The sequence below is a fragment of the Pseudoliparis swirei genome, chromosome 11 (genome assembly GCF_029220125.1).
Source record: "Pseudoliparis swirei isolate HS2019 ecotype Mariana Trench chromosome 11, NWPU_hadal_v1, whole genome shotgun sequence".
NCBI classification, from domain to species: Eukaryota; Metazoa; Chordata; class Actinopteri; order Perciformes; family Liparidae; genus Pseudoliparis; species Pseudoliparis swirei.
Window position 1 is genome coordinate 12,598,714 of NC_079398.1, and position 11,358 is coordinate 12,610,071.

An 11,358-nucleotide genomic window follows, 5' to 3' on the forward strand; every position below is an offset into this window, starting at 1 on the left:
ACATCTGGCCTTTATTTTTGTAGCTAAGGAGTATCTAAACAGTGAATCCAAAAAACAGCTTAGTTGTTTTAGGCCCAGGTGGACGGGATGTCGGTCGCCGTAGCAGGAATTTTAATCGCACGCTGATTTCTGCCTCCCCTGCATTCCATGCCTAACATATCACTGTCGTTAGTGGGCACTTGCTTATATTGTTTTTCTAAAAGGAGTCCATTTTGATAGGATTAGCCATTGCTAGGAGCCTTGTTATAGTAGACTTAGTTTATCCAAATGTAGGAGCTGTATTGTGCTGTTGTGAAAGAGCCGTGGCCACCCAGATTTCTGGAGTTGCAGCGAATGACTCTGCAGGCAAGGCGTGACTGATGCACCTCCCGGAGGAGAACAGCAACTTCCGAAAGGCAAGTGGGTAATTGATTTGCTGCTTTGTTATTAGCTCTGGACTAATTGGGCATACCATGAGTGGCAAAGCCCACAAAAGTACAGAATCCCTCCACGCAGGTCAAAACTATCGAGAGGTCTGGACGAGTATCACTTTTGCCGGCCGATGAAGAAAGCGATGCTCTTTTTTTGTACTGTCGTTGGAGGTGGAGCACATAACATGCGCGACAGTGCGCCACCACGGCTCACCTCCGACCTCTGCATTTTCCTTTATGTCAGGAGTGGCCTCTTGCTGCCATGGAACGACAAAAACAAATACAAATATGTACAACCTCTAAAAAAATAACAATCACATCAGGTCCTTGTTTCGTCATCATTGTAAAGGAACATTGTATCAAATCTTGTGTGATTCCTTCCTTGAATGAATGAATGACTGAAATAATTTAAACTATTTTAACCCGCTGAGCTCTCTGGTCATTTTGACGGTCCAGCTTTGCGTTCGGCTTATACCAGAGCATTACATTCAGCCTTCTTTTCTTCTCTCGCATTTCAATGCCATCCTTTACTATTTACAATGCTCTGGCATTTCACCTCAGCAGCACATAGGGTGTCCCTAATTAGATCATAATGCTGATCTGTTGTCCTGATTAGCATTGAATAGACTTTGATCAGCATGTATTATCAGATTACTGTGATAGCCCACCTTTGGATTAAGACAAGGTCCACGCTCATTGTGCTCTCTTGCTGTGAAGAAAGAAGGGGGTGTGGGTTGGCTGAGGATTAAGTCCGATGCCGCCTTTGTATGCGGGAAATACCACTTTATCAGGGAGGGCTGTGTCGAGCTGGCGGGGTCCAGCAATGAGAAGGGGGGAGCGAGCTGCTCTTTCAGGGGAAGCAGTCTTCTGTACCCGGGCCTCTCTTCCAGGCCCCAGCCTCCTTTGTGGAGGCCCAGTGGCCAGTGAGGCGCACAAGGGATGACACACCCCAATCTGGCCTGTTTACCCAAGGAAATAATCACTAATTTTGGAATAATCATCCCTCCCGCTGACCAAGACTAATTGAATGGTGGCATGCCATGGAGGCCCTGGACCAGCTTTGCTCTGCTTCCACCTTGTCAATGGTGTTTGGCCAGGCTGCTCAGAGTGATTGATCCCCAGGGCCGCAGCACACCATGGAGCTTCGAACACAAAAAGGCGGAGCAGAAAGATGCAGAAACATAATTCGTCATGAATATGCCTCCATACCCCTGCTGTGATGATCCTGAGATTTTAGAATGGAGGAATGTTGGATTACGCATCTCTCCTATTTGGTCAAGTTGGCTGCATTGTGGTGCACGGGGATAGTCCGAGAAAATATGTGACCCAGCCTGACCCTCTCTAGAAATCCAAATTTCATATGTAGAGATTGCCTATTCATAATAGACGAGAGCACTTGCAAGTCTTCATTCTTACGTGACGCTCCAATGTTATTGCCAGCTTTACAAAAGAAAGAACCATCCCTTGCCAATAAACGGGTCATTCCTGTTGACATTTTTCCCAGCATGCGCCATTTTTATCACCCATATTATCTTTGAGTTCAGACTCCAAGAAAGAGGATTTAAGAACCTCATTCCGTCATTCTGCTGATAGACCAGGTATCATTTCATCCCTCAGCTGTTTCACCGTCAAGCTAATTCTCTGGAACTGAAAGGGAAGCTTTGAATGAAGTAATGGAAAAATTTCAATCCATCTTTTCTCACTGACAACCCTTCCCTCTTTTTTAGACGCAGCTTAATGCAACAAAAGAGGCTGGTGCATGTGTTTCATGCTTTGTTTGGTATTTTTGAGAGGGAAAGAAAATGCCTCTAGGTTTGGATTATGACGAGGGAGAGCAAAAGTTCAATGTGGAACGAAGAGAAAGAACGTCATATCAGATGTAAATCTAAAAAATGCTGCTCCTGATCTCTTGTGTAATAGCTTGCATCTAAATTGTCTATTGTAAGTAGAGTACACAAAGGGCCCATTGCAACACAGACTTTCAACTTTTGGGATCTAATTTTAAAGTTAGGGCTTGGAAAATACTGTGTGAAATTGTAGCCAAAAAGCAAAAAAGGTGAAAAAATGTACTAAATATTTTCCCATATGCAGCTACACAAAATGTTGTTTTTACTGCATTTCTTTTTTGCTATGAATGTATTGTAAACAATTATTCTTCAAAATAAATTACCACAGTCAGCCCATATGCATTCATCCACATTACTAATAAAAGAACAGTGCATACCATCAAATGCAAAATAATTGCAATTGGAAGTGAAATATTTTGGATTAACGTCAGGCAAAACAAATAAGTGCTTTTAAATATTTTCGCAAACACATTTGTCTCAAATGTTCCAACACATGCACACACACATACGAATACACCGACACAGGAAAACTGAATGGCTGATATTACGGTTCCCATCTGCTGTCAGATCAATATTTTGTGCAAGCCTTGTAGGCCTGTCTGTTTACCCTAGGCATCTGTGCCTAGCATACCAACCCAGCGCAATGTTTGAGCATGTGACTGTGTAATAATGGCAGATAGGGGAACTAATAGCCACAGCAATATCTGTAGCTTGACCCAGTGTGCCTTTCCCTAATTGATCTATAGATTAACATCAGACACATCAGTCAGGGGTTAACCTTTTCTGTTAGCTGCACTGTCTTTGCTGTGGATTATCAAGCAATTGGAAGGCTGACAGAGACTTACAAGAAGGAAGCTTTCCACAGCCTTTCTTTGAATGTCTTTCAAAGGAGAAGGGGAAAGAAAAATAGCAAAAGAAGTATAACCACATTAATTGATGTTTCCATTTTAAATCAGTGTCATATGTGATAAACTAACACATTAATAATGTTGTGCTTTTTAATATATATATATATATATATATATATATATATATACCACAACAATCTCCCTTCTTGGCCCGGTCCTTGAGTAATCTTGCTCCTCTGTGGCTCTTACAAAGTGTCTATATTTCATTGGCACAGACTCACTGAGGTCAGGCCAGTCCAACCCCGCTCGGCCCCACAGTTCCCTCGCCCTATATGTACACTTGGTCCCGCTATGTAAACTTTGACATGTGGGTGTCAATCTCTCCCATATTTACCATGGGCTTTATCAGACCATGATTAGTTTTCCGAGCAAATTTGGAGGTAAAAAGAAAAACACCACGAGCGGTGTGTAAACCAACACTGCGTGTGCCACTGTTGGGCACTGCATATTTACAAGGGTCCTGCTTGTTTTGCTAAGGCTTTCCCTGTAGGTACATGTCAACGGAGGGCTTGCGGAAGAAGCATGGGGTTTATCAACAAGCAAGAAAGGGTGCGTTCACGCACGGCGTCCACCCCGGCAAGTTCATGTTTGTTCACCGTGCCGTTACGCCACTTGTACTGTAAATACTTAAACGCTAGTGGATGTCAACAGTAGGATTTCAGCGAAACCATCACAATATCATGAAGTAGTTTGTCCAAACCCACTTGAACAAATATAAGATAGAGGGACTTGAGGAAGTGCATGATGCACAACAAAAGGAAATGTCTCTATATTAAAACTAGATAGGATGATTTCCATTTATTGCATGAAGAAAACAATGGAGCAGGACACCCTAAGATTGAACTTGATAGAATTATATTTGTGGACACTGGTCAATGACATACGAGGGCCCTAAGTGTTTGCCTCAAACAAATGGTCCCCACTAAACGTGTACTCAAGCCAGAGCAAATTTGATTGCGGTGAATGGAGAGAGGAGGGGTGGCTCGGCCATTCCTGTAAACACTGGAGAAAGAGAAACATTTGCTGTGACACGGATAAAGCAAAGATGATAATAGCATGCAAATGTTGGCAGATGCAACAAAGCAGTTTGCTTTTACGGACCTTGAAGAGTCCTCGTAGAATAATGACACTGACCTTCGTTTATACACTCTAGTAGTACAGCTGTCGGGTGTCAGAAAATGAATGCTTTCTTTTAATAAATATTTTACAGGCGCCAAAGCCTTTTGAAAGTACAATATTGTGAATCTCACTGACTTAGAGTTTGCAGTCCTTCAAATCCCAACTGAGACTCTCCTCCCTGATGTGCACCTAATCCAACTCCCCTCATCCACGAACAACCTCATAACCATCGACTGATCTCATGAAAAGTTATTAATATTAAAGTTTGACTTTCCTTACTCCCATGTTACCATCCAGCCTGGACCAATCACGTGCGTGGTGCCATGGTAACCGGAGGGAATGATTGGTCTCTGTTTAATAAATGTGGTCGGACCAGAGCGAGGGTCCCGTATTGATCACTCGGGAAGAGATTAAACGCTGGTGACATTTCCGAGGAGGAATTTGCAATTTCCACAAATATGAGGGTGTCCTCGAGCCCGGCATGACAGCACATAAAATCAATACAAATAACCTGAATCCCTAATACCTTGATCCCTGTTAGTGGAGGGATGCATTACAACTAAGACACTGGGAAGTGGGAGACACAGCCCTCCATAACCCCCCCGACCACCACCACCAGGCTCACTGCTGATTCCTATCGACTGTCTCCAGGCCAAACACAGACGCAATAACAATTAGGTGGGACACCGGCCCAATTCTCTCCCTCTCACACAAACGCAGCACACATATGTTGGAGACACACAATCAAACATCACTGCAGACAACATACAAAAGGGAGGAATTGCACGTTTAGTTTTTTTGTTGCTTTTGTTCAAACGTATAGATGTATAAGAAGAGGTGTTCTGCGGCCATTAGAAACTATACCGGTGGCTGCTCGCATCCGCTTCAAAACATTGGTTCTGGCGTACCGTGCTCTGAACGGATCGGGCCCTGTCTACATCCGGGATATGGTCACACCGTACACCCCGGCACGTTCGCTCCGCTCGGCAACAGCCAATCGACTTGTGACTCCTGCACCTCGAGCTAACCACTCGAAATCCAGTCTGTTTGCTGTCCTGGCTCCTCAGTGGTGGAACGAGCTCCCCACTGACATCAGGACAGCAGAAAGTCTCTACATCTTCCGCCGGAGACTGAAAACACACCTTTTCCGACTATATCTGGATTAAAACACAGATTTGCACTTCAGTGGCACTTAAATAGCACTTACTTATGGTACTTTTGTAGTTCGACTATGTTGAGGAAATGTTACTTCCTGTATTCTTGTTGTTCTTAGTTTGTACTCTAGGTTGAAATGCACTTATTGTAAGTCGCGTTGGATAAAAGCGTCTGCTAAATGACATGTAATGTAATGTAATATACGAAATGCCACACAACATGATTCCCAAAGCCAACATAAACATTCCTATTGATATTCCGACTGTGAAGAAGATATCTTTGGGAGCACACTGGCCACACCCGTTGTGAGTCATCACAAGCGGGATTAGTGGGCTTACCCCAGATTTAGCCGAGGAGAGACACTGAAAAGAAAACAGCTCTCCTTCTTTATATCCTCTTTTCTGTCTGTTGCAAGAGCCAAGAGAAGGGCGGGGGGGGGGGGGGGAGTGGTGTGTGTGTGTGTGGGGGGGGGGGGGTTGAAGGTGGACTACACTGTACAGTAGCTGAAACTGGAACTTTGGGAGTTTTCATTCTCTAAGCCCTCACAGAAGGGCAGGTGAGGGGAGGCAGGTGGCTCTTTTACTGCTTGAAGAGCAGTTGGCTCCTCTTCAAAGCAGGTGCCTTTTAATGTCCCACCACTTTCAGCCTACACGGAGCGCTCATAAACAAAAGGGATACAACTGCAAGGCACAGAAGTTGGGAAATGTTCCCTTTTCAAGAGCGTTGAGTCCTCCCTGATAGCTTCAAAGAGAGAGAAGCTGCCGTCGATCGTCGGATCACAGACGTGTAGATGTTTAAGATGTTGTTGGATGTCGGCGATCAGCTGTGCTCCTTCATTTCCTGCTGATTGTGATGTGGATTCATTACCTTTCTATGGGGGCGATAACAGTGCACCTGCTGTCCCCGCTTCCTGTGTCTGAACACAGCTAGCCGAGCTCCTCCCAGTCAGCACTGTTGTCTGCCTACAGGTGGTGGTGGAGCTACCGACCGGCCCTTTGGCGCTGCCAGATGCACACACTTATGGGAAATAGCTCTGATAATGACTGTGTTTTTATTTAGGATTAGCACGCGTAGAGTCCTCTTCCCAGCCAAGAGTGAGGAGGCCATTCACAAAATACTGCCCTAAAGGGAAACTCCACCGATGTTACACATTTAGATCCGTTTACTGGAGGAATTACAACCCCGCCTGTCAAAAGAGTCGAATCATGATGTCTTCTGTGGAGGGAGCTCCCCAAAGTCTGAAAAAATAACCCTGATAATGTTGAATTAAACACCCTATTTATCTGTATTATGTAGGATCCAGCATTTTAGGACCATAAACAAGCTTCTTTGAGCTTTTATCCGGCACACAACATCTGTGTGGACATTTTGTTGTTGTTGTGACATGCAAATATGTAGAGCAGAATTTAACAGGAATTACAATCATTGAAAAATAGATTTACATAATTTTTCACTTCTGACATGGTTTTCACTATAGAAATGTACTTTAATTGTTACGAACATGTACAGTGTAAGGCAAAGAGATTCACATTGCTTTTCTGTTTTCAGAGCCCTCTTCAGACATTTTGTTTAATAATTTCATACACGGACAAAAAGTGGTCCTTTATCCTTCCCTCGTGCACTTTTTCCTCATGTGCGCAATGAAGTCCACATATTTATGTGAGTTGTTTCTTTTTCCGACCCTCCGAGATGAGGGATCACTGATGGATGTGAGAAACTGAGACCGGGCTCTAAAGCTGGCCTGTCAGGAGGCATTACTGCTCCGTGTTGTGCTGGAGGACAGTTGGAATCCTTCAGCACTGATATCTTAATCTGCGTCTTTCAGGAGTGCGACTCCTGATGAAGTGGTCACCAGAAAAGGAGGGGAGGGGAGGATGTGGGGGTCGCGGGGAACCCATGCAGGTGACCTGTGACGTTCAGGTAAATCTGAAGTAGAAGACATGCCTGGACACAGCGGCACCTCACTCCTCCTCTTCTTCTCTTTTTTGGTTTCTAAACCCAGAAACCTTAGCTTTTACCCCCACCCCCCCCTCACTGGAAGAGGGTGTTTGCGGGATAGGGGTTTTAAAAGCTGTGCCCCAGTTAAAGCTGCCATCATCATTACGCTAAGGGGTTGAACTGTGGCGGCGTAATGTGTGTACCGAGATACTCCGTCTGTTTGAAGGGCCCTCAGCAGGAGTGTGTCTGCTGTTGACACTCCCCGTTTAATATTGTTTGAATTTTTCATCAAGATCCCAAGCCCTGTTACAAGAGCCCTTTGTTTTCCGACATGTTTGTATATTCTTTGTGTCTCTCCGTGTGTAAGTGTGTGTTTGCAGAGACATTATAGACATTTATTTAGTTTGAAATGAAACAAGTGTGGCTTTACATGTCTCTGAACACATGCTCGTGTCAATTATCCTGACAGTTTTACTCCACTATTTTCTTTCCTAAGTATTCATCCTGGAGGTCTGTGTGGGTCTAGTGGGGGATTCCCGGCTGTGGACTGGACATCCAGCTTCAGACGTCCCTGTACTCCGCTCCTCTCCAACTTCTTTTGTGCAAGGGACCCTGACACAGCCTTGAATGCAGGTCACCGCAGGTTACCGACAAAGCTCGGTGAAAGGGGGTTTGTGTGTGTGTGTGTGTGTGTGTGTGTGAGGCTGAAAGAAGTGCACACGATTAAAAATAGCCTGCCCTCCTGTCAATGCGTCGCCATTAAAAACAGCTGGGCAGGGCTCCTGCCTGCATTCAACCACGTGAAAGTTGATTCTCTCTTTGTGCCGCTATCTTGTCACAACTCCCCCTTTACTGCCGGCCTTTGTTGGCTGCTTTGTGCAAGCGCCATCACGGAGGCAAAGTCAGCCTCATAAAAAGAGTTCATTTTGGATTCACTGGCCTCCGATGAACACTGGGAACGTTCTTTTTTGTGCCTCCGTCCATAAATTGGCGTTCACTCACCGGGCCCTGTCAGCCTGTCTCAAAAGATGCTTTATGAAGCATTTCCTACTTCTTCCCCTGGACACGTTTTGTCAATTCAGCCATGTAGGTAATCAGCCTAATCACACTCGGCTGATTTTGAGGCTGCCAGGATACCAACAATTCAGCCCACGATGCGGCACGGACGCCCCACTAATTCCATTTATGCAAAAAAGCAATCAATGCATTTTTATTTGTGCAGACAGCTAAATAGATTTTGATTTAGCAACTTCAATCTCATCACGCTGTCAGGTGATCTTGTGGGTCCGTGACAGTGTTTTCATTTTGCTGTCGTTTATGACACTTTGGAGCTTTCATTGGCTTTCGGATGAGTTCTCTGAGTCTACAGGTAAAGGTAAACACACAGGATCCCACCCATGGAGCAGCTGTCAGTGCTTTCAATGAATCGGCCTCTACCTGGGCAACCAGGCACTCCGAGGGTTAATGGAAGAGGAGGAGGAGGACCGTCTCCTCTGCGGCACAGCCTCCTCTGTTAGATGTGGTGCTCTCAGGAAGCCCTCCTTTACCAGGCTTGTCATTTTCCACCACCCCTCATTGTTCCAGCACCTCTCTCTCTTTCCCTCTCCCCTGGGCCCTCTCTTCACTCTATCCGAGGCTCGTTCTGATGCCAAGAGAACACACACACAAGCAAGCAGCAACATGCACCCCTCACTCCGACACACGCTCATAAAGACAGACACAGGAGCAGACCAAGACGCACGCCCAGAACACACACACACACAGTCACCAACTCTCTAAAGGGCTTTCTTATCTTATCAGTAATGTCATCACTCTTTCAGCCACAGCCAATCCTCTTGTCTGATTGCCCAGTGACTCCAAAACAAAAAAGTTATCATTTATACTACCAAACACAAATTTAGAAGAGATTTAAACTCAGCGAAAGCAAGATGACATTCAAATCAAAGATTGCGACACAGGAGCATTTATAGAAATGAAATCCCAGGGAAGAGGTTCTCGAGTGCTCGTTTGTTCTGTACCCGAATCTGGATGTAGTTGAGGATGAACTACACTTTGTGTTTCATGCACAGTGTCCCCGTTTAAAATATATATACAGGACTGTCTCAGAAAATTAGAATATTGTGATAAAGTTCTTTATTTTCTGTAATGCAATTAAAAAAACAAAAATGTCATGCATTCTGGATTCATTACAAATCAACTGAAATATTGCAAGCCTTTTATTCTTTTAATATTGCTGATTATGGCTTACAGCTTAAGAAAACTCTAAAATCCTATCTCATAAAATTTTAATATTTCCTCAGACCAAGTAAAAAAAGATTTATAACAGCTGAGTGTTTGTCAAGGCTCAGGAAACCCTTGCAGGTGTTTCGAGTTAATTAGACAATTCAAGTGATTTGTTTAATACCCTACTAGTATACTTTTTCATGATATTCTAATATTTAGAGATAGGATATTTGAGTTTTCTTAAGCTGTAAGCCATAATCAGCAATAAATCAGAATAAAAGGCTTGCAATATTTCAGTTGATTTGTAATGAATCCAGAATGCATGACATTTTTGTTTTTTTAATTGCATTACAGAAAATAAAGAACTTCATCACAATATTCTAATTTTCTGAGACAGTCCTGTATATATATATATATGTATGTTAATGTATCCAGATTGTTTTTTGTTGCTTGAAGGTAACAAATACATTGCTGTATATCCATCATATGACACATCTGTGACTTATGTAAAAACGTATCTCTTTGAATTTGTGGAACTTAATATAACCATTTGTCATGTTGCCATCTTGGTTGTTTCTACCTTGTGTCTTCACATGGGCACCACATTTAAATAATTCAATCAATAAATCAATCAAGACACTTTTGGGCTTTCATTTCAATACAACAATTGACTTTCTCCAGATCTATATCTTATAATGAACTACAACGTACTATACTAACTAACTATAATATCGCTCCCTCTCAGACATTATGTGTTTAGCCATTATAATTATTCATTTAATAATAAATATGAAAATCCTCATCATTATAAACATTTTTGCATGAAAGGCTCTTTGGACGTATGAGGAGTGTCCTTATTAGACATCACATCACATCACATTATAATGTTCAACAGCAAGTCCAGGAAATGATTTCTGTGATGTATATATGGCATTACGGCTTCATAGAACGTGTTGCCGTGTCCTCCTCTTGTCGTGCTTGTTTTCTCCACGTTGCTTTTGTTCCGTCTCTCTGTCTGCGTTGGCTTCTGCTGCTGATGGAAGGGATTGTCTGGTTTTATTAATATGACAGGTGAGCCTGCCCAGCTGCTACCTGAGTGTGTCTGTGTGTGCTGTGTGTGCGTGACTCTGTGCGTGTCTCTGTGTGTGTGGCTGTGTGTGTGTGTGTGTGTGTTGGTGTGCGTGCATGCCAAAAAGCAGCAGCTGTCTCATACACGCAATGCACACATGGTCTCACATGAACCCATTCACACAGGCATTATTGTGGCATACAGACTTTTATTTTATCGCATAATTTTCAATCCGTTTACAAGATGCTGTGATGTGAAGTACATGCTTCTTGTCACACTGGTGAGGGCAGCAGCAGCAGCAGCAGCAGCAGCAGCGCACAGATGCTCCCCGCCCTGCCACCACATTTGTGTGTTATTACCCTCCCTATATTACCACTTTGTTTACTTCCTGGCTGCAAATCGCCAGCGTAATTTCCACCGGCCCTTTGAGATTGCCATAACATCCCTGTTCTTATATATACACTTTATGATTTGACTCATACGTTGGGGTTCAATACATCCATATTGACTCAGGTAATTGAACACGAGGGACGCGGGCTGTATTCATAAAAGAGGCAGAGAGACAATGCAGTGAATAGAGGGTTATTGGAACAGAGGCGAGAAGCTTCCAGCAGTTGGTGCTCTGAGAGCGGTGTGGGGCCGTATGTCTGTCATTGACTGCAGTTCAGGCGTGAAGATGGCAGCACAGA